At 41.7% G+C, this 24,207-nt stretch overlaps 1 pseudogene; it reads left to right on the top strand.

The window, feature by feature from the left end:
* The first annotated feature begins 2,073 nt into the window (after positions 1–2,073).
* Positions 2,074–3,368, top strand: LOC145075931 (tropinone reductase homolog At2g29360 pseudogene; annotated as a pseudogene).
* The last annotated feature ends 20,839 nt before the right edge of the window (positions 3,369–24,207 follow it).

The raw sequence follows: 24,207 nt of genomic DNA, 5'->3' as shown, positions 1-24,207 counted from the left end.
CAGGTAATCAATTGAAATCTCATTTAAATTTAAAATAGAAGATACCATACTTGTAAGTGTATTGGTTCATAAAAATATCCGAAACTTTTGAAATTTGAAATTAATAGTTTCCGAGATTTCAACATATAATATATTTGGAAAGCAATTTTGAATGGAAATAGAGCCTAAATCTAAGGTTTACATTAATATGGAACAAATTTTGTAGTTGTGAGTTTGGAAAGAATTCAAATATCATTTTTATTCAATTCCTACATTTAATTTCCTAATATAACGGATTGACTTCTTGTTTGATCATGGTGACGTAAGCAAATTGATCAAAGGGTGTAAAAACCATAATGAAAACACAATCAACGATCCAGATTTTTTTAGATGATGTCATAAGGTTTTTCTTTTAATAATATTTAGAGATTTGTTTTCTACGTGGAAATTATGACATAATGTTTGTGTAAATCGATTATTAAAAAGGTTTGAAATATATATATACAAGTCAATATGATGGAAATTAGCAGGTAATCAATTGAAATCTCATTTAAACTTAAAATAGAAGATATCATGCTTGAATGTGTATTGGTTCATATAAATATCCGAAACTTTTGAAATTTGAAATTAATAGTTTCCGAGATTTCAACATATAATGTATTTGGAAAGCAATTTTGACTGGAAATAGAGCCTAAATTTAAGGTTTACCTTAATAAGCAACCAATTTTGTAGTTGTAAGTTTGGAAAGAATTCAATTATCATTTTCATTCAATTCCTACATTTAATTTCCTAATATAACGGATTGACTTCTTGTTTTATCAAGGTGACGTAAGCAAATTGATCTAAGGGTGGAAAACCTATAAAGAAAACACAATCAACGATCCAAATTGTTTTAGATGATGTCATATGGTTTCTCTTTTAATAATATTTAGAGATTTAGAGATTTGTTTTCTACGTGGAAAATATGACATAATGTTTGTGTAAATCGATTATTAAAAGGGTTTTAAATATATATACAAGTCGATATGATGAAAATTAACAGTTAATCAATTGAAATCTCATTTAAATTTAAAATAGAAGATATCATACTTGAAAGTGTATTGGTTCATAAAAATATCCGAAACTTTTGAAATTTGAAATTAATAGTTTCCGAGATTTCAACATATAATGTATTTGGAAAGCAATTTTGAATGAAAATAGAGCCTAAATCTAAGGTTTACATTAATAAGGAACCAATTTTGTAGTTGTAAGTTTGGAAAGAATTCAAATATCATTTTTATTCGATTCCTACATTTAATTTCCTAATATAACGGATTGACTTCTTTTTTGATCATGGTGACGTAAGCAAATTGATCAAAGGGTGTAAAAACTATAAAGAAAACACAATCAACGATCCAGATTGTTTTAAATGATGTCATAAGGTTTCTCTTTTAATAATATTTAGAGATTTGTATTCTACGTGGAAATTATAACACAATGTTTGTGTAAATCGATTATTAAAAAGGTTTGAAATTTATGTACAAGTCAATATGATGAAAAATAGCAAGTAATCAATTGAAATCTCATTTAAACTTAAAATAGAAGATATCATGCTTGAAAGTGTATTGGTTCATAAAAATATCTGAAACTTTTGAAATTTGAAATTAATAGTTTCCGAGATTTCAACATATAATGTATTTGGAAAGCAATTTTGAATGGAAATAGAGCCTAAATTTAAGGTTTACATTAATTAGGAACCAATTTTGTAGTTGTAAGTTTGGAAAGAATTCAAGTATCATTTTCATTCAATTCCTACATTTAATTTCCTAATATAACGGATTGACTTCTTGTTTGATCAAGGTGACGTAAGCAAATTGTTGTAAGGGTGTAAAATCTATAAAGAAAACACCATCAACGATCCAGATTGTTTTAGATGATGTAATAAGGCTTCTCTTTTAATAATATTTAAAGTTGTAAAAAAATTCAAATAAAGTGTGTAAAAAATTCACAATCTAAATATATATCTAAAGTAGTTTTTCTTTTTGGCGGATATCAATTACGCACAAAGAAGCGTGATACGAACCAAAAAAAAGGACATGCGTTGATTGAGTGAGAAAATATGGACCATATTCAGCAACTACCATCATCTGCTTGTTATAAACCGGAAGGTCTAAACTAGTCATCTTCTCGAAGATATCGACAGCAAAAACAATCGGATAACTTGACGACGGCGGCAGCGGCGGATAGCAGTTTTAAAACTACAAATTCCAGATGGTCTCTCGCCGGCATGACTGCTCTCATCACCAGCGGCACATGTGGGATCGGTTGCGCTATGGTGGAAGAATTGGCGGAGTTAGGAGTGGCAGTACACACATGATCTCGCAACGAGGCTGAGCTCAACCACCGCTTACAAGAATGGTCTTCCAAGGGATTCACCGTCACCGGATCCGTCTGCGATGCAACTTCTCGTCCTCAACGCCAACACCTTTTACAAAGTCTCCTCTATCTTCAATGGAAAGCTCAACATCCTAGTAAGTTCTTTTGATTTTATTTCACCGATAAATTAGGGAATTTTTTGATACATCAAGTTTCATCATATTTTGCAGGAATTCCTAATCTTCTGAAACGAACACATTCATTATTCATTTTTGTGTTACTAATTGTATTCTTACAAATAATTATACAAACTTCGAAACTCTAGATAAACAATGTTGGGACGAACATAGTGAAACCTAGTTTGGAGTATACTGCAGAAGAGTATTCCCTGGTCATGGCTACAAATTTGGAATCGTGTTACCATATCTCTCAACTTTCACATCCTCTTTTAAAAGCTTCTGGATTTGGAAGCATTGTCTTCATTTCCTCTATTGCAGGTTCTGTTCATGTTAATTACACATCTATCTACAGACCCACTAAAGGTACTATGGTTTTCTTTTTATTGATTGTATTTGGTGTTACAAGAAATTTTAAGCTTCCATTTTCTGTTCATAGCTGTAATGAATCAACTTGCAAAGAATTTAGCTTCCAGGGTGCACTAGAACTCCACTTGTTGAACCTGTAATACACCTCAATCCTACCCTTCTTTATATTTGTTCTATTTAACCCATTAAATGTTATGATTTTAATCAACCAATAAGCAAATTTTGTGTAGTTGCTAAGTAATGAGGAGTTTTTGGGTACAATGGTATCAAGAATACCTTTGAAACGCATTGCTGAAGCGAATGAAGTGTCATCAATGGTGGCGTTCCTTTGTCTACCTGCTGCTTCTTACATCACTGGTCAGACAATTCTTGTTGATGGAGGATTTTCTGTTAATGGTTTCCCGTGACTTGCAAAAATGCTCAAGGAGTTTCTCTTTTGATTAGTATTGATCTTTCTTTGTTTAAAAATTAGTGGTGAGTATCAAAAATAGATGATGTAAGTTATGATATATGTTGAATGTATGATTGTACAAAACTCATATTATCTCTCTCGGATTTTAACAAGGTATTGAATTTTGAGCATCAATGGAAGAATTCGTGAAGTAAATTAGAGTGAACCGCAAAAATAGTGTGGTTGGTTAACTAGTCATGTGATGTATATAGTTCCTCATTGGTTTTAACATATTTATTTAAATCTCCAACTTTAGACCATTTTTTAACTTATGCCGTAAAAAATGATGTTAATAGTATTTTAATCTCCAACATGTATCATTTTTTTTGTAACGTTGTTAAAATCGGAATCTTGTATAAGATCTTTTTCTACTCTGCAATATCGTGATTGTAAGATCCTACCAAAAACATTTTAAAACATAAAAAATATTGTAACACTGTATATTTGCGAACAAAAATTTCATTTTCAAAACCACATAATTCTCAATATCACATTTCAAAACCACAATGTCAAATTATCAAAAACACAAATTCATAAACTGTTTGATAAAATCCAGGATCCCCAAAAACACTAACTCCATCTCATGTGTACAATAAAGTCGGCATCTTCCTGTGTTCCTGAGATGTATCTGAAACACATAGCACGGTAAGCACACAGCTTAGTGAGTTCCCCAAAATACCACACACATCTCATTAGTCTTTCATGGCTATATCTCAATGAAGACCCTCCGGTCAATAAGTCTCAGTGGAGACCCTCCGATCCCACAACTCGGGTTGGACCCTACGGTCCTAACTCAATAAAGCTCAGCATAATACACTTTCGGGTTAGTGTCTAAGTCCATAACTATTTTGGTATGTACTTGACCCGATGGTGCATGGTCCTTTTGGGTTGCCTTCACCAAAGCAACTTGATAGGATGAATTATGAAGAGAAATGATTAAATATGATTTATTAATATATTATGAGAATAATATATTAAAGGAGAAATCATATTGTTTAATATCACATTTCAAAACCACAATGTCAAATTATCAAAAACACAAATTCATAAATTGTTTGATAAATCCAGGATCCCCAAAAACACTAACTCCATCTCGTGTGTATAATAAAGCCGACATCTTCTTGTGTTCCTGAGAAGTATTTGAAACACATAACATGGTAAGCATATAGCTTAGTGAGTTCCCCAAAATACCACACACGTCTCATTAGTCTTTCATGGCTATATCTCAATGAAGACCCTCCGGTCAATAAGTCTCAGTGGAGACCCTCTGATCCCACAACTCGGGTTGGACCCTTCGGTCCTAACTCAATAAAGTTCATCATAATACACAACATAAATCACAAGGACATAATGCGGGATATCATAATACTCAATATAAGCATACAAGACCCTCCGATCACACAAAGTTACCACTCAAGGTAAGTATAGTGAGAAGACTCACCTCGTAAGCAAGCAGATAAACGTCGTACCCCTCGAATGGTCTAATCCCCACTTACATGTCATAATCATCTCTAATTAACACTTATACCCAAAACTCTAAATAAATTCAGTTAACCTCTCTCTCTAACTCTTGGAATAGGTAAAAGACCATTTTACCCCTCCATGGTCTCCATAATCCATGTCTTAAGCAAACCCTAAAAGTCAACAGAAGTCAGCACTCGAGTCAACAATCCATGTTGACCCAACTCGTCGAGTGCATCTATGCGACTCTTCGAGTTCCTTCGTTTTCCTCATAATATCGTGAAATTCCAACTCATCAAGTCGTCGAGTTGACTCATCAAGTCGTCGAGTTGACTCATCAACTCGCCGAGTTACAACGTGTCCAGACTCATCGGGGAAAAACCCTAACCGACTCGTCAAGTCAGTTCACTGACTCGTCAAGTCTCTTCAGTCCGTTTTCTCATTCGGACGATCTTAGGCTGAATTAATGTCTCATACTTTGGATCTAACCTGCTAAGGCTCATTTATCACGTAAAGCTGCAAGCTTTATGTTCATGCATGACATCTAGAGCTCAAAATGCCAAAACAAGCTCCATAAAGGGTTTCATGCATGAAGACTTGCCTAAAGCTGGAAAAAGCCTGAATCTTTGGGCTCATAGGACCTCAATATGTCTAGATCTGGAGTCTTAACTCCATGACAAACTCATAACACTCTAGAACTCCAAGAAGGATGGGAAAAAGGCTCTAAATTCCCTAAAATGAGATCTAACCAAAACAATGAGCAAGTTGGTGACTTTTTACCTTCAAACAGAAGCTAGGAATGAATGAACACCAGATCCAAAATCTCATTGTCGTCCAAAGTCTTTTGCTCTTCAACTTTCCTCCAAGAATGCAATAAAACGCACTATATTAACCACGCTTTCTCACATACAAGGTTATAGCTCGATTAGGGTTTCACATAGTGTAGTAGGGTGACAAGGGTGGCAGAAATGAAGGCTTAAGGTCCTTTAAATAGGACATAAACCCGGAAAAATAGGGTTTCCTCACTCAACTCCTACTTGTCGAGTCGGGGTCCTTCGACTCATCGAGTAGACTCTAAAAATCCCGCGGCCATAATATTCTCTACTCGGCGAGTTGGTGCTTCCAACTCATCGAGTTGCCCTCTCAAAATGAATAAAATAATTTAAATTGCATACCTGGGAGTCGGGATGTTACAATTCTCCCCTGCTAGAATCAGACTTCGCCCTCGAAGTCATCCTTCGGAAACAACTCAAGGTGTTACTCTGTTATCTCAGATTCCGGCTCCTAAGTCCACTCGGATCCTTTCCGATGTTGCCACTGAACCTGGACTAAGGGTGCCTCTTTATTCCTCAGGACCTTCACTTTCCGATCCAAGATCATTATCGGCCTCTCAATGTAGTTCAGGCTCACGTCTATGTGAATTTCCTCTAAAGGGACCAGTATTGTCTCATCGGCTACACACTTCCTCAGTTGAGATACGTGGAAGGTGTCATGAATCAGACTCAACTCTATAGGTAGCTCCAACCGATAAGCTACCTTACCACTCAGGCGATCACTCTAAAAGGACCAATGTATATAGGACCTAGCTTTCCCCATTTCCTGAATCGAATCACCCCTTTCCATGGGGATACCTTCAAGAGGACAAAATCTATGACCTGAAACTCTAGCTCTCAACGGCGCCGGTCGGCGTAACTCTTCTGACGACTCTAGGCCGTCAGTAACCTCTGCATGACCTGTTGGATATGCTCTGTCATCTTGTGTAACACCCTGTTTATTTATTAGATAAATAAATAAATTAATGATGAAATGGTAGCCCTAAAATAAATAATTATATATCAAAGGATGGTCCCGAGAAGTAATTGTTGTTATTATATAATATTATAATAACCCAAAACCGAATAATAATTAGTTGGGAGTCGGTTTCGGGAAGCTAAATGACAAGATTTGAATCCCTATGGGTCAAGTGTGATTATGGGACTTAAATTGTAAAGATTTATGGAAGCGGGGACTAAATAGTAAATTCTGGACCTACGAATTGTTGAGGGAAGGGTTGTTTGGTGAATTATAGGCTGGATTTGAAAGAAATTTACGAAGTCGGGGTAGAAAAGGTAACTTTGGGACTTACGTTGAAAGGCTTCTTATGGAGAGGGGCTAAACATGTAAAGCATACAAATGTTTGAGGATGGAATCGGGTGAACCCGTCACCCTCCGATTAGCCCATATATAACCCTTATACACCTCATGCAAACCCTAACCCTACCCTTAACACTTCAGCCGCCACCCACCTTATACCTCCGCTCCTTCCGGCCGCCACCACCACTGCTAGCACCTCTAACCGCCGAACCAACCATCGTCTCTCATTCTGCTCATCGGGATACCTTTTTTGGCGACCAAGTTTGAAGCGAGGAAGGTCAACTTGAGGCTGTGAAACCTCCTTAGCCGCCGTTGAACTGCTATTCTGCCACCACCCTTCTTATCTTCTTCCTTCTGTCACCAACCCTAGCCGCCAGACGACGAGAGAGATCGGAGGAACCGTCTTGAATGGCGCTGAGGACGATGGGGATCGTGGAAGGATGGTCGTGATGCTGCTGTTGCTTCCATCAGGTCAGGTCGACGCGAGCGGTTGCCAACCGCTCCGCTGTGCTGCTGCCGCCACTTCGTTGTGTCGCCGACCGTTGCTGTTGCCGAGTGGCTAGTGTCGCCGGCTGTCGCTGCTGCTTTGGGTGTGTACGCTTCTTCTGTTCATCAGAAATGGAAGAGAAACCACCAAGGCCGCCAACCATAGTGGCTGAGTGTGTGTGTTATTTTATTAGTGTGTTTGTTTTTTTTTCAGTGTGTGCGAGTTTTGGATGATATTGTAAATTGTAACAAATGGAATAATGGAAAGAAAGTCAAAAACCACCACCGGCCGCCGTGTCGGGTGGCGGTGTGCTTGCCTTGTGAGGTTACTCGATTGGGGATGCTTGAAACCCTAATGGGCCTTGTTAGCCTAATGGGCCCAATGAAGCCAAATGGGCTTAGTGAAAACCCTAATGAGTCTAATGGACTCCAATTGACCCATCAAAACCCTTATGGGCTTAATGACATTCTAGTGGGCTTGATAGGCCCAATAAAGCCCTAAATAACCTAAAAGTCCAACAAATTAATAAATGGGCTAGTATTTGGGTTGGAAACCCTAATGCCAATAAAATCCTAATTTTGAGACTCATTGGAACACTCACGCGAGAAATTTTTTAATAACCTAAAATAATAATTAATAATCATTTGTAACTAGCTTAAGGCAATAATGGACTTAATGGATTAAGTCCTTAATGGGTTAAGTAAGATACATTTAACCCTAATCATCATTTCATGTAAAAGCCCTAATCTCACTCAGGCCTTGAATTGGGACTTCCTATCGGACTTTTGCGATTGGACTGTTGGTGGGCCATCCAAGAACAAGTTAATGGACCAAAGTAATTAGATAGGCTTTAGGATAAGGCCCATGTGAGGACTTGGGCTCAATTTTGAAAATTGGGCCATAAATGAGCCATAACTAGACCTTTATAATTATGTGATAATGGGCCATGGGAATTGGATTGGAATAACTGGATGGGCCTTAAGGAAAGACCATGTAGTGGTCTGGGCCCAATTTGGAAAATTGGGCTATATGTTGGGCTTTGGCCCATGATTTGACCTTTGGGCTTTTATAGTGTGAGTTGAACCTTGGGCTTGTAACACATATATTAGTTGGGTATTGTTTGATGTTGACAGTGCGAGAATCTGTCAACCAGCAGCTGGAGTTGTATTTGCGGGACTTCAGCAGTGCCAGGTGAGTTATCCTCACTATACTAAAGGGTCTAAGGCACCAAGGCTGGCCCATTGGATGTATTATCCTAGTAGTGTTAGATGTCGATCATGAGTTAGTATTGCATGCTAGTGATGTATGCCAGTTGATATGTTAGTTTGGTAGGTCTGTAGGACTACATGTGATATTGTCTAATTTCATGTATGTGTATTTATCTATTACATGTCGACATGTTATGTGGGATGGGTTGAGGTTGTACTGCTTCGTGCGGTAGCCAACAAACCCTAGAGTATTCTAGATATGAGCTGAGGGCCCGGTAAGCATTCCAGACTCATACTGAGGACTCGGGAGCATTCCAGATACGAGATGAGGGCCCGGTAGGCATTCCAGACTCGTTATGATATGTTATTTGTTCATGTGTTATTGGACTGTATGTGTGTCGGTATTTTGGGGGTAACTCACTAAGCCTTCGAGCTTACATTTAATGATTATTGTTTCAGGTGCAGCAGATGACCGCAGTAAGGCAAAAGCATGATCGTACAGCTCCTCATTTTCATGGGTTTTATGATTTGATTCTGGGGATACTCTGATGTTCAAACTATTTTGAAACCAAACTATAATAACTTAACTGTTCTTAAATGTATTAAAAAGTTTTAAATTGGGTTCAATTTTATGGGTGTTACAAGTTGGTATCAGAGCCTTGGTTTGAGTGAATTGGAGGAACACTCGTGTAACTCCAGTCTCAAATCAAGTAAAGGATTGTCAAAATGATTTTTCAAAAAGGTTTTCAAATGAGTAAAGGAGGATGCAGGGTGTACGATCAGCCGAAGCCAGTAAGTAGACCCCAATTAAAATACCATAAAAGTTATTTGATTATAAGATATGTTAGAACAACATGTTAGTACTAGGCTAGGGATCTTCAGGAATTGCATGATAGAATTGTCTAATTTCATGTGCATGCTAGCCTAGGGTTTCCTTTATATGAGATTGACATCATTACTACAGTTGCTTAGTGTATGCATCACGGCTATACATAATTAAGATCTTATAGCCTAAGAATGTTTGATTTGGCCTTATGTTCTGTTCTTGTTTGATTGGGAGCTTAGGGTAGGATTGGATATTCGAAAGTCTATAGGGTCCAGCGTTATGTATGGCTAGCATACACTAGTACTACAGGGTTGGTGGAAGTTTCATAGATGGGTGGGTTGTAGGGGTGAGCAAAAACCGCACCGCAACTAAAATTAACCGCATAAACCGCAACCGAAAAACCGCAACCGCAATAAAAACCGATAGTGAGGTTTTCTGTTTTTCAAAAACCGCAAATTTGCGGTGCGGTGCGGTTATTTGTTTTCAAAAACCGCAAAAAAAACCGCACCGCACCGCATATATTATATACAATTTTTTTTATCAATTATTAGTTTATTAAATATTAAAAATAAGACAAGTTTCATGACTGAAAGACGGATAAAATACTATAAAACAAAAGTGTTAGTTTTTTTCTTATGTTTAACTATGAAAAATGATGAAACTAGACAATTTTAAGACATTTATTGTTAGTTACTATTGATTTGACGTTTTTAAGATATTAGTTGTTTGTGGTTTTAGTTAAATAGTTAATTGTCTTATACCTTATGGTTTTTTTATTATTATTATTAGAAGTAATATGTTTGAAGTCTTAAAACCATTTGAGCTCTAAATTGTGGTTAAAAACCACATAAAATAACCGCACCAAATCCATGCGGTTAATAACCGCAACACAAAAAAAAATAAAACCGCACCGCAAAAATAACCGCACCATGCGGTTTTGAAAATGGATTAACTGCATTTGCGGTTAGTGGTGAGGTTTTGGCTAATAACCGCACCGAACCGCACAGCGCTCACCCCTAGTGGGTTGTGTGAGGCCGGGAGGCCAGTTATGAGATATTTAGCGTTCTTCTAGGAGTAAGGATTGAGCGCTCACCATGTTGTGTATAGTGTTAGGGTGTTGTGGTGATACTTGAGACAAATATGGGTAGGTGTGGAAGGTAGTAGGGGCCCATACTACTGAAAGCACAGGACCAATACGCGTGTCAAGTAAGTCACAATCCCTAGGGTTGGGTTGGGAGCTGGTCCCCTGTCATTATATGGATTATTAAAGATTTTTCTGGTGTCTTACCAGATTGGTGGTTACGAGACGGCCTGAGACCGGATCCAGGTTAGGATCGGGAGCTGGCAGCCAGGATAGGCTAGCATTGTCAAAGGACCGTGTCAGTGAGATCATCCGGGAGGAGGTGGTCGAGTTTGTTTGGGGACAGTTACCGAAGATGTTAGGGTCTATTAAGACCGCCATGGTTGAGTATTTCGATGAGCGCTACATAGCCATTGCTGAGACGGCTGTCGCAGCAGCTTTAACAGTTGTAACGACGGTAGGGGTAGGAATTGATTGAGCTTTCCAGTACCGGGACTTGTTACTGGGACATATTTTGATAAGCAGAGGGGTACAGTTACTTGGGATCAGGGAGATGTTTTGTACTTGTTACATTCTGTAGGTTAAGCGGGAGAGTCTAGCACATGAGTTTCTAGATTTGAGGCTTCGGGGGTTTGCTCGAGGCCGGAATGTGAGTCGCGGGGACTCTGGAAAGGAGTAATGATTATGTTCAGCTGGAGTTATGTAGCTGGAATTAGAATGGTTAATTGATAGGATTGGAATGTTGTTTTCCAGGGCAAGGATTGTGCCATTCCAGTTTACGAGTTCGAAGGATTGAGCAGGCTTGTGACCCAGGATCAGGTTGTATTCCAGCTCGGGTCAGTTAGTCGCAGGGGTTGGCGACAGTATTTCAGTGCTGGTAAGCGCAGGTGGGTCGATATGGCATAAGTATTTTATGAGGTTCGATTTGCCTTTGATCTCTTGTATCGGGTGGTAAGGATTGATTGTGCGATCTATTGCACTTCAGGATTAGAGACTAAATTATGGGAGTAGTTTGTAGCCCGGTTAGAGCAGAGGTTGCTTCAGTTACTGTAGTTCAATTACGGACGATTGAGCTGGTAAGTGAGTCAGGGTGGGAGACCCTAAATGATCTGATTTCTAAAGCTCGGAAGTAAGAGATTTGTTTGGAGCACTAGGAAAGAAGGGTATTATGTGGGACGTTGCGGACAGAGTCCCATAGGATGGTTATTCGGCATTGTCAGGGTTCAGTGGTGTTAGGAATCGTTAGTGATTGGCACATGAGAGCGCCAAGGGAACTCGCTTGTTACTGAAGTATTAGTAGAGCATCTACCTTTGGACTCCTAGATCCTTTGAGATTCATTGAACCTTTCAAAGGCATGTTTAAATCTCGATTGTGCCCTCCAAGTTTGTGACAAGGATGCCGAGGATCACAAATAAGGTGTGGATAACCATGTAAATTAGCTTGGTACTCTCGAAGATGCATATCACCTAATCAATGTGCCGGTTAACAACACACGCTCCATTAATCTATGATAATCTACGAGCTACCCATTTCCATCCTCCATCGGTCCTATATTAGTGTGCCGGTTAACCACACACGCTCCTCTAACGAACAAGAAGGTGTAATGAGCAATTTCATGGATTAGCACCAACTCCACATTTTTCCTAAAGTAACTAAGATTTGGGAATTTATAAAAGTGTTTAGTTACTTCATATTTCATTATACTTATAATGGAAGGTTGTGTCATATCCTACCTGTTCGGCTAACGACCCTCCACTAGTCAAGAGTGCAGTGGGTAAGAGTAGATACCCATTGAATCTCCATTTTATAGGCAATTTCCTTAAACACCCCTTATAGACCAGCTTCGTGAATGAGGTCTACTAACGGTAAGACTGACTCTTTACTCATAAATATATAATATCAGACTTTTAATTTTATATAGTATAAGGGTGTATTTTACACTTTTAAAATACTAGGTGGTTTAATCTAATAAATTATACCTTTAATTTTATTAAATATAAACCATTACATTATGGATTTATTAACTCTCTTTTAATTACACACTTAATTGATTTAATAAGACCATAAAGGTGTGATTTGAACTTTTCAAAATACTAAGGTCTTAGAATTTAATATTTCAAAATCAAGACCTTTTAATTAAATTTTAAATTCCAAAACTTGAGGACAAGTTTTGAAACCATTCAAAACATTAGGGTTTAACTATTTAAGTTTCAAAAACTAAAACATTTAAGTTCAAACTTAAATTATAAAACCTCAAGGGTGTAAATTGACACTTTTCAAACTTATCAGGTTAAATATATGACTTATAATAATCCTATATTATCCTTATTTAACCAAATCCATCAATTTTGATAAGGATAACCATTTCAAACATAAAAACACGATTTTAGGCAAGAAAAACGAGTTTAGGTAATTATCTTCATCAAAAACTACTCAAAAAATCGAAAATCCCAACAACTGCACCCTAGACTCGCCGAGTCGGTGTCGCAGACAACAAAAAATTCGACTTTTTGATCCTTTGACAGTTCAATTTTGCATCTATTCAACTAGAAAAACGACCTAGGCTCTGATACTACTGAGGGATTATGAGCATAACATCATTCCTATGGTGTTCATGCAACCCTAATTGCTTTGATCTAGGTTTTTCTAATTGAACATACAACATTGAATACAAAAGCAATAAACCCTAGATCTAGCATACAATAATTGAATTAACATATGAATAAGGGTTTAGATCTTACCTTGATTGTTATGTAGCAATAATAATCAATAACCTTCTTGATCTTGACTTTTGAAAGCTTAGTGCCTCGAATGTTACACCTCTAATGAGGTCACAAACACCATAAGCAACAAGATGAACAAGGAGAGAGGGAGGAGGCACCAAAAACGTCCTAGGGTTTCTCTTAGAAGGTTAGGGATGTTTTTGGCTTACCCAAGGGTTCCTTTTATAGTTAGGCTTCTAGGGTTATCAACTAGGAAACCCTAATCCAGCTGCTTAGCCCTTAAGCAGTGCAAAGACCCTTCTAGAAGGCCCTTGGACGATTTCAATATGGATCCTCAAATATATTTCGTCCATGCTTTCTTTATAGATCCTAAGCCCAACTTTGTAACTATCTTATAATTACAGTATCGGTCCCCTTTATTTAGTTAATCTCTTTTTGTAAGGCCCTAGAAACAGGGATCTTAACTAGTGATCAAGCAACTAACAATCAAACAAGATAAGAATGGAGTAGAAGAAGATTAAACCAAGCTTTGCACACGTTTATATCAATGAAATGTCGGGTACAACTTGGACACACAAAAATGGCAGTAAAGTTTGTGGATCAACAATAACCTGCAACTAACTCAGACACACCCTATATATAGGGGAAACATTGGCCGTAAACATACCTCTGGCCGTAAACTCTTCCAAAACACTCTATTACAAGACAAAAGACCTGTAACATCCTGAATTTACAGGTATATTAATTTATTTAATTGTTTTGGAATTTGTGGAGGAACTCGGCGAGTTGGAGCAATGACTCGCCGAGTAGAGTCGCGGATGTTCATCTGGGTTCGCGTCCGGACTCGGCAAGTCCATTAGTGGACTCGGTGAGTCCACGTTGTTTAATGAAACCCTAATTCCCCGGGTTTGGAGCCTATTTAAGGGCACTCATAGCCTCCCATTGCGGCTACCAGTCCCTTGAGAGAACCCTAAGAGAGATAAATCGTTGTGAGAGAGAAAAAGACACTTTTTGACCTTGTATCTTTGGTTTAGCAAGAAGAAGGTGACAAGAGCAAAGAGGAGGTGCGATTCAAGCAGATCCAGAGTTTAGAGACTTCATTTTGAGGTAATAGTTCGAACCTCCTTCAGTTTTAGTGTTGATCTTTAGAGTTAGGGTTTTCTAACCCCCTTTGGAGAGTGATTATGTGGAGCAAATGGTCCCTCTTCGAGTTTGTGCCTTGGATCTAGACTCAAAGAGGTCCAGAGACCTTAACCCTTGGAGCTTTATGGATTAGTTTGGGGTTATTGGACTTAGGTTGCCATTTTTGGGACCAAATCACCTTTTGATGCCTTGTTGTGGTTATACAAGCATCAAGTTTCGAACTTTACGTGACATTCATGCTTCGGGAGGCCAAATCTATGGTTTGGGGAAACAGATCTGACCTCAGGAGGTCAATAGAGTTTGTGCATGGCATGAACACGCCGAGTTGTTCTTGAGACTCGGCGAGTAGGGTTAGGGTTGTTGGATTAATGTCTAAGTCCATAACTATAACTGGTAAGACTTGACCCGACCCGACATGGTCCATTTGGGTTGCATACCATCATGCACTTGGATAGACTATAATGAGAGAAATAATACACTTATGGTTATTAATATATTATAAGTTCTAGTATATTAATAATAAGAATAATAAGATTATTTAATTAGTATTGATCAAGAATTAATCTAGGATTAATTAAGTGATCAAAAGAAGACTAATTAAATATATGGGTTGATTGTGTAAATCATCCATACTTGTATAGTGGGCTAATGCTCCATGGATAATCAAGTTGGGCTAAAACCCATAGGATGGTCCATGGATGCTCCATGGTGTATTTGTACCCATGGATCATGGAAATGAAAAGGCCATGTCAATTAGGGTTTACATGGTGTAACCCTAACTATATAAGCATCTTATTCTTGACCAAAATTAGCCACTAGTGTGTGAAAAGAAAGGGCTATCCGATTTCATGAGTTGTAGAATTCTCTCAAGTTATTCTAAGTGTTTTGGTGATTGTGATTCCATTTGAGGCTTCCACACTATTGGGGCTAGGCACTCAAGCTTCATGAAGACTTTCTACATCAAGAGGTATGTATTCTATCTTGTTACATTCACTGTTTTGTATGCCAGATTAGGATAATACCTTGGAAGTTCTTATTTGCATGTATAATAGAGAAAACATAGATCTAAGGTATTTAGGGTTGCATGTACACTTAGGAGTGTTAGAATGCTCATAACCCAACAAGGGTTTCACGTAAATTGTTCAGCGAGTAGACTCGCCGGGTTGGGGGGATGACTCAGTGAGTCAGGAGGGAGTTAGAGGACTGGGTTCAAGGCGGTACTCGCCGAGTTGTTCTTGAGACTCGGCGAGTTGAGTCGGGGTGGCCCCGCGATTCATGGCTGGTATGGCTCGTCGAGTATAGGGAGGGACTCGGTGTGTCAAGCGGGACAAAGAGTTAAAGGACATATGAGAACTCGCCGAGTCACCAGGGTGCACTCGGCGAGTAGGGTCAAAGTGGGACCGTTGACTTTTGTTGACTTTTAGGGTTTGGTTGTCAATAGAGTCCTTGTGACAAGAGGGGAGGGTATAATAGTCTTTTACCTTTCTGAGGGTGCCAATGGCAGGTTGAGTCTAGTCTCGAGAGTTATATTTATAAGAGTATTTATTTTTGTGAATAGGCGGAGGCTAGGCAATATTTTTCATCGAGTCAGAGATTTACCGAGACGCCTGAGGTGAGTCTTCTCACTATACTTTACCTAGTGTGGTAACAGAGTTATGTGGCAGAGTACTATAGAGATATATGCTAGTGTATTTGAATGCTATTTATGTGTTGTGATTTATTGTGATATGTGATATGCCTGATTCAGAGTTACAGAGTTGGGACTTTCGGGTCCCTAGAGTTAGGGCCAAAGGGCCCACAGAGAGTTGGGGCTGAAGGGCCCCACTGAGACACATTGACCAGAGGGTCAATAGAGTTACAGCCTCGAGTGGCTATTATGTGTTAGAGTGGTATTTTGAGGAACTCACTAAGCTTATGCTTACAGTGTTCGGTGTTATGTGTTTCAGGTACCAGTGATGACCGCGGGAAGGCCCCGGCTTGATTCGTACACACATACATGGGATTTATGTATTTTGATCTTGGGGGATATTTTGTGAAACAAGGACATGATATTATGACATTTTAAGAATAAAGGAGTTTGTAAAAATGTGTTTGAAAATGCGAAAAATTGTTTTAATTTTTACGGTGTTACAAGTTGGTATAAGAGCCTAGGTTTGAGGGATTTGGGTGCACCTTCGGGCGTATCTGAACTCAAACCGAGGATTTGAGGAAATTTTGATAATAAAACAAGTTTTCAAAAGAAGAACTTACGAGACAAACATAGCAGAGTCGTGTGTACGAACCGCCAGCGCCCGAACGGTGATTTCCCAAAATACCATTACTATAAATGTTATAAGATATGATGTGATATGTTATATGATGAGCTATGCTATGCATGCTAGAGTAGACTAGGTATTCTTATTAGGACTAGAGTGGCCTGATATGTGATGCCTGAGTCTAGGAGTCTTGTTGCTAGGAATATTTCAGAGGGTTCAGGTAGCAGCGAGGAGGTTGTGAGAGATCTGCTTGCGAGTATCGTATGATTAAAGAGAGTAGAGTGCTTGGAACTTGGGACTCTGGGAGGAGGACTTGGGGTGAATGCTGATGTGGTGTGGACAGTAGTATTGGGCCCGTACTACTGAAGACACCGGGTCAGTGCACAGACCAAGTAAGAATCCTTGGAGTACCAAGGGACAAGTAGGATGGAGTATTCGAGTGTAAGTATACTCGAGAAAGTCCCTGATATTTATTCTTATGTTGTATTTCAGAGAGAGAGATCATGGTTGGGACTCGCCACACACCAGGGATCAGTGATACGAGGGATGAGGAGATCCGTAGGATCACCCAGGAGGAGGTGGCTGCGGCCATCAGGGCAAAGATACCAGAGATGTTCGAGTCTATCAAGACCACGCTGATAGAGACATTTGATGAGAAGTACGCTGCTCTTTTTGAGACTGTTGTTGATGCGGCCATTGTAGCTATAGCTGCGACTAGGCCGCAGGGTGGTGATGCGTTGCTGTTCCGAGAGTTCAGCAACACAAAACCACCGGAGTTTGACAGGACCCAGGACCGGATTGCGGCGATGAGATGGATTTCAGACATAGAGGGGTGTTTCTTTATTTGCTCATCTCCTGAGCATTTGAGAGTCCGGTTCGTGCTGAACCAGCTTCGCTTGGGAGCGAAGGACTGGTGGAAGTTTGTGACGGCGCACTATACGCCTGCTGAGCTTGCAGCAGTGACCTGGGAAAGGTTCACTGCTATGTTCCGAGATGAGTACGTTCCCCAGGTGGAGAGGGAGCATTTGGCCCAGGAGTTTCTGACCCTCAAGCAGGGTACTGAGTCTATTACGGTATTTACGAGGATGTTTCATGAGCGGGCGATGTTCTGCCCAGAGCACGTGTCCTCTGAGCAGGCACGTATGAGTCGATATCTGAGCATTTTGAGGAGGGATATGCGAGAGTTCGTGGCAAACTCGACGTACCGGACATTTGCCGAGCTTCAGGCAAATGCCCGGAAGAGGGAGATAGAGCTGGAGACCCAGGCTAGGGAGGAGGCTGAGTCTCAGGGGAGGGATCGGCGACCGGTGCAGTCTCAGCCGGCAGCCAAGCGGGCCAAGCCCGCTGATTCGAGGTCAGGGAACCAGAGGGGCCACACTTGTAACAAGTGCGGCAAGAGCCACGATGGGGTGTGCAGAGCAGGGTCTTGCTATAAATGTGGCAAGGAAGGGCATATGGCCAAGGATTGCCCCAAGGGGTTTGCAGTATGTTTTCACTGCAACCAGACCGGACACCGGAAGGCAGAGTGTCCGCAGCTGCGGGGATCAGCACAGGGAGCATCTCAGGGATCTGCCCCTGCTGCCATCAGAGCTACCGAGAGTCGGCCAGTGAAGGCCGAGCCACCGAAGGCACGAGGGAGAGCCTTTCAGTTGACCGCGGAGGAGGTCCGCGCAGCGCCCGATGTCGTGGCTGGTACGTATTCTTTCGTGTATTTATTTTGATGTTGAGATATTGTGCTTATATATTGTCATGCGTAGGTACTTTTCTTGTGAATTATGTACCTGCCTTGGTGTTATTTGACTCGGGTGCGAGTCGGTCTTTTGTATCTTTGGCTTTTAGTCAGCACATCAGTGTTAGTTGTGAGGCGTTGAGTCGACCTCTGAGAGTTTCCATAGCTGACGAGAGGGTGATATGTGCCACAGAGGTGATCTGAGGGTGCATACTCGAGATTTTCGGTGTTGAGTTCCCGATTGATTTAGTTCCTATTGCGATGGGTGATGTCTGTGTCATTGTGGGCATGGACTGGTTGAGCAGATTCGGAGCAGTTATCGACTGCGAGCGACATTTGGTGACCATACGAGACCCTAGTGGGGGAGTTCTTACGGTGTACGGTGAGGGTACACGTTCTGGGTCAGCATTTTGTTCGGCCGCTAGAGTGAGACAGTGTCTACAGCAGGGTTATAAGGGCTTTGTAGCGTATGTGATGGATACACGGGTTGATTCAGAGAGACCGAGGTCAGTTGAGGAGGTTCCGATAGTGCGTGAGTTCCCGGATGTATTTCCAGAGGAGTTGCCAGGCGTGCCTCCCGTGAGGCAAGTGGATTTCAGTATCGATTTGGTTCCGGGGGCCGCGCCTATCGCCAAGGTGCCCTAGCGCCTCGCACCTCCAGAGATGCAGGAGTTATCCTTGCAGCTTCAGGAGTTGCTGGGAAAGGGGTTTATTCGGCCGAGTAGCTCGCTGTGGGGAGCACCTATCTTTTTTGTCAAGAAAAAGGATGGTTCACATCGGATGTGCATTGATTATCGGGAGTTGAACAAGCTGACGATCAAGAACTGTTACCCGTTGCCGAGGATCGGCGATTTGTTCGATCAGTTGCAGGGAGCATCTTGGTTCTCCAAGATTGATTTGAGGTCTGGGTATGATCAGGTGAGGGTGCGAGATGAGGACATTCAGAAAACAGCGTTCAGGACTCGTTATGGGCATTATGAGTTTGTGGTGATGCCTTTCGGACTCACCAATGCCCCGGCAGTGTTCATGGATCTCATGAACAGAGTGTGCAGGCCGATGTTGGATCGCTCGGTGATTGTATTCATCGACGACATTTTGGTGTATTCGAGATCTAGAGAGCAGCATGAGGAGCATTTGAGGGAGATCCTCGTAGTTTTGAGATCGGAGAGGCTTTACGCCAAATTCTCCAAGTGTGATTTCTGGTTGCGAGAGGTCCAGTTCCTAGGGCACCTCGTTAACCAGAAAGGGATATTGGTCGACCCGGCCAAAGTGGAGGCAGTGATGAGTTGGTAAGTGCCGAGATCACCCTCCGAGATCAGGAGATTCTTAGGGTTGGCAGGTTATTATCGGAGATTTATCAGGGATTTCTCCAAGATCACAGTGCCACTCACCAGGTTGACCCGGAAGGGTGTCGCTTTTTCATGGGACCCAGAGCAGCAGGCCTCCTTTGAGATGCTTCGCCAAAGGCTATGTGAAGCTCCAGTGTTAGCCCTCCCAGAGGGAATGGAGGACTTTGTGGTGTATTGTGATGCGTCGATTTTGGGGTTGGGAGCGGTACTGATGCAGAGAGGGCATGTGATAGCATACGCATCGAGGCAGCTGAAGTCTCATGAGACAAGGTATCCCACCCACGATCTAGAGTTGGGGGCAGTGGTGTTCGCCCTCAAGATTTGGCGTCGCTACCTGTACGGGGTTCGGTGTACGATATACACGGACCACAAGAGCCTGAAGTATTTGATGGATCAGCCCAACCTAAATATGCGACAGAGGAGGTGGTTGGACGTGGTCAATGATTATAATTGTGAGATCCTGTACCACTCGGGAAAGGCTAATGTTGTAGCCGATGTACTGAGCCGCAGGGCAGAGAGCGCCCCATTGCGTGATGTATGTTTGAGGTTGACCGTGATAACTCCGGTGTTGGACACCATTCGTGGGGCACAGGCTGAGGCTGTGTAGCCTGAGAGCCAGAAGCGAGAGCGAGTTGTCGGGTTGGTATCGGAGTTCGTTACCGATAGCCGGGGGATTATGACATTTCAGGGTCGTATCTGGGTACCGTTTGTGGGAGGGACGCGTACCATTTTGATGGAAGAGACTCATCGGTCGAAGTTCTCGATCCATCCTGGGGCCACTAAGATGTATTTAGATCTGAAGAGAGAGTATTGGTGGCCCTGTATGAAGAGGGATGCCGCGTGGTTTGTTGAGAGGTGCTTGACCTGTCGTAGGGTTAAGGCCGAGCACCAGAGACCGCATGGTAAGTTGCAGCCGTTGGTGGTTCCCGAATGGAAGTGGGAACAGATTACCATGGATTTTATCACCAAATTGCCAAGGACTGCTAGGGGAGTCGATGCAATTTGGGTGATGGTGGACAGGTTGACAAAGAGCGCCTACTTCCTTGCTATCAGTGAGAGCTCTTCCGCAAAGAAGTTGGCAGAGATGTACGTGAGGGAGGTGGTATCGCGGCATGGAGTGCCGATCTCGATTGTCTCAGACCGAGATGTGCGTTTCACTTCCAGATTCTGGAAGAAATTTCATGAGGAATTGGGTACTAGGCTGCATTTTAGTACCGCATACCACCCCCAGACTGACGGACAGAGCGAGCGGATGATTCAGACGCTCGAGGATATGCTACGGGCATGTGTGTTGGATTTCGGTGGGAGTTGGGACACGTATTTGCCCTTGGCAGAGTTTTCTTACAACAACAGCCATCATTCGAGCATTGGTATGCCACCCTTTGAGTTGTTGTATGGGAGAAGGTGTCAGACCCCCATCTGCTGGGGAGAGGTCGGGCAGCGTGTTATGGGTAGTACCGAGATTATACTTCAGACGACTGAGCAGATACAACAGGTCAGACAGAGGTTATTGACCGCTCAGAGTCGTCAGAAGAGTTATGCGGACAGGCGTTGATCCGAGCTCGAGTTCCAGGTCGGCGACTTTGTACTCCTGAAGGTCTCTCCTTGGAAAGGAGTGATCCGATTCAGGAAGAGGGGCAAGTTGGGGCCCCGATATATAGGTCCTTTTCGGGTGATCGCAAGGGTAGGCAGGGTAGCCTACCGGTTGGAGCTACTTGCAGAGTTAGGTCAGATCCATGACACTTTCCACGTGTTGCAGTTGCGAAAGTGTATAGCCGATGAGTCAGTAGTGGTACCATTGGAGGATATTCAGGTGGATGCGAACCTGAATTATGCTGAGAGACCGGTGGCAATCAGGGATCGGAAGATCAAGGTTCTGAGGAACAAAGAGGTGCCTCTGGTGCAGGTCCAGTGGTAGCATCGGAAAGGGTCAGAGCTTACTTGGGAGCCGGAGCGTGAGATGCGTGAGCAGCATCCGGAGTTGTTTCCAGAGTGAGACTTCGAGGGCGAAGTCTGATGCAAGTGAGGGAGAATTGTAACATCCTGAATTTACAGGTATATTAATTTATTTAATTATTTTGGAATTTGTGGAGGAACTCGGCGAGTTGGAGCCAAGACTTGCCGAGTAGAGTCGCGGATGTTCATCCGGGTTCGCGTCCGGACTCGGCGAGTCCATGCTGTTTAATGAAACCCTAATTCCCCGGGTTTGGAGCCTATTTAAGGGCACTTATAGCCTCCCATTGCGGCTACCAGTCCCTTGAGAGAACCCTAAGAGAGCTAAATTGTCGTGAGAGAGATAAGAAGACACTTTTTGACCTTGTATCTTTGGTTTAGCAAGAAGAAGGTTACAAGAGCAAAGAGGAGGTGCAATTCAAGCAGATCCAGAGTTCAGAGACTTCATTTTGAGGTAATAGTTTGAACCTCCTTCAGTTTTAGTGTTTATCTTTAGAGTTAGGGTTTTCTAACCCCCTTTGGAGAGTGATTATGTGGAGCAAATGGTCCCTCTTCGAGTTTTCTAACCTCCTTCAGTTTTAGTGTTTATCTTTAGAGTTAGGGTTTTCTAACCCCCTTCAGCGAGTAGACTCGCCGGGTTGGGGGGATGACTCAGTGAGTCAGGAGGGAGTTAGAGGACTGGGTTCAAGGCGGTACTCGCCGAGTTGTTCTTGAGACTCGGCGAGTTGAGTCGGGGTGGCCCCGCGATTCATGGCTGGTATGGCTCGTCGAGTATAGGGAGGGACTCGGTGTGTCAAGCGGGACAAAGAGTTAAAGGACATATGAGAACTCGCCGAGTCACCAGGGTGCACTCGGCGAGTAGGGTCAAAGTGGGACCGTTGACTTTTGTTGACTTTTAGGGTTTGGTTGTCAATAGAGTCCTTGTGACAAGAGGGGAGGGTATAATAGTCTTTTACCTTTCTGAGGGTGCCAATGGCAGGTTGAGTCTAGTCTCGAGAGTTATATTTATAAGAGTATTTATTTTTGTGAATAGGCGGTGGCTAGGCAATATGTTTCATCGAGTCAGAGATTTACCGAGACGCCTGAGGTGAGTCTTCTCACTATACTTTACCTAGTGTGGTAACAGAGTTATGTGGCAGAGTACTATAGAGATATATGCTAGTGTATTTGAATGCTATTTATGTGTTGTGATTTATTGTGATATGTGATATGCCTGATTCAGAGTTACAGAGTTGGGACTTTCGGGTCCCTAGAGTTAGGGCCAAAGGGCCCACAGAGAGTTGGGGCTGAAGGGCCCCACTGAGACACATTGACCAGAGGGTCAATAGAGTTACAGCCTCGAGTGGCTATTATGTGTTAGAGTGGTATTTTGAGGAACTCACTAAGCTTATGCTTACAGTGTTCGGTGTTATGTGTTTCAGGTACCAGTGATGACCGCGGGAAGGCCCCGGCTTGATTCGTACACACACATGGGATTTATGTATTTTGATCTTGGGGGATATTTTGTGAAACAAGGACATGATATTATGACATTTTATGAATAAAGGAGTTTGTAAAAATGTGTTTGAAAATGCGAAAAATTGTTTTAATTTTTATGGTGTTACAAGACCCATTAAGACCTATACATCAAATAGCCTAGCTCAAACCATAAACTAGACCATTCAATTTCCCCGTTGGTTTGGGGCTATCCTTGACTCAGTCCTTTTCAACAATAAGCACATCGGACTCCCCCCCCCCCAATCGCGCCACACAACATCTCTTTTCCGATTATCTCTGCAACCATTGTCGTGTATTCTTTAGCAGCAGGCTCAAAGATCTCTTCAGCCACTTTGATATGATGTAGTGCCAAATGATGAATATCCCACTTTCCGAAATGAAGTAGGTCTCTTTTATCGAACAGGCAAAAGCAACCATCTTGAAACTTAATGATAGCAGTCGCAGTGGTTTCATCATACACCCAGTAAAGCATATTCACAAGAGATCCATCACAGAAGGTATGCAACACATGGATCTGCCTAACTTGGTTGGTCGGTGGCCATATCACGATCTGGAAAGGCTGGTTTGTCTTGGGATCTAGTACGTGAGGGAATCTTTTAATGATGGACTCAACGGTCTTCATGTTAGGAAATCCCTTCTTTACTTGGTTCTCCAGATAAAGCTTGAAATGAGTTGCCCGTGGATCACCTGATGGATTTGCAAATGGAGCACTAGATAGTTCTAAAAGATCAACCCTTGTCCATGAACTGAAATCATGAAAGTCTTTGTAATATTCCATGTTTGAGCTTTTGCGTCTCAAAATCCACCACTTGTAAGTCCCCAATCTGCTTGTGCATCAATCAGATCCGTTTGATGGTGCGGAATCCCAATCAAACGGATGATGCTAGATCAAAATAGAAGAGAAGGAGAAGAAGAATAACTTGAATTTATGATGTATTCAAAGATATGAGTGATGCTCCATACACATTAGATTCTCTCACACACACTAATCTTCTCTCTAGTTTCTCTCTCTACAAAATGCTCTTCTTCTT

The sequence above is a fragment of the Lactuca serriola genome, chromosome 9 (genome assembly GCF_051521515.1).
Source record: "Lactuca serriola cultivar US96UC23 chromosome 9, Lser_US96UC23_V15, whole genome shotgun sequence".
Lineage (NCBI taxonomy): Eukaryota > Viridiplantae > Streptophyta > Magnoliopsida > Asterales > Asteraceae > Lactuca > Lactuca serriola.
Note: the sequence above shows the minus strand (reverse complement) of the source record. Positions and strands in the feature narration are given on the sequence as shown.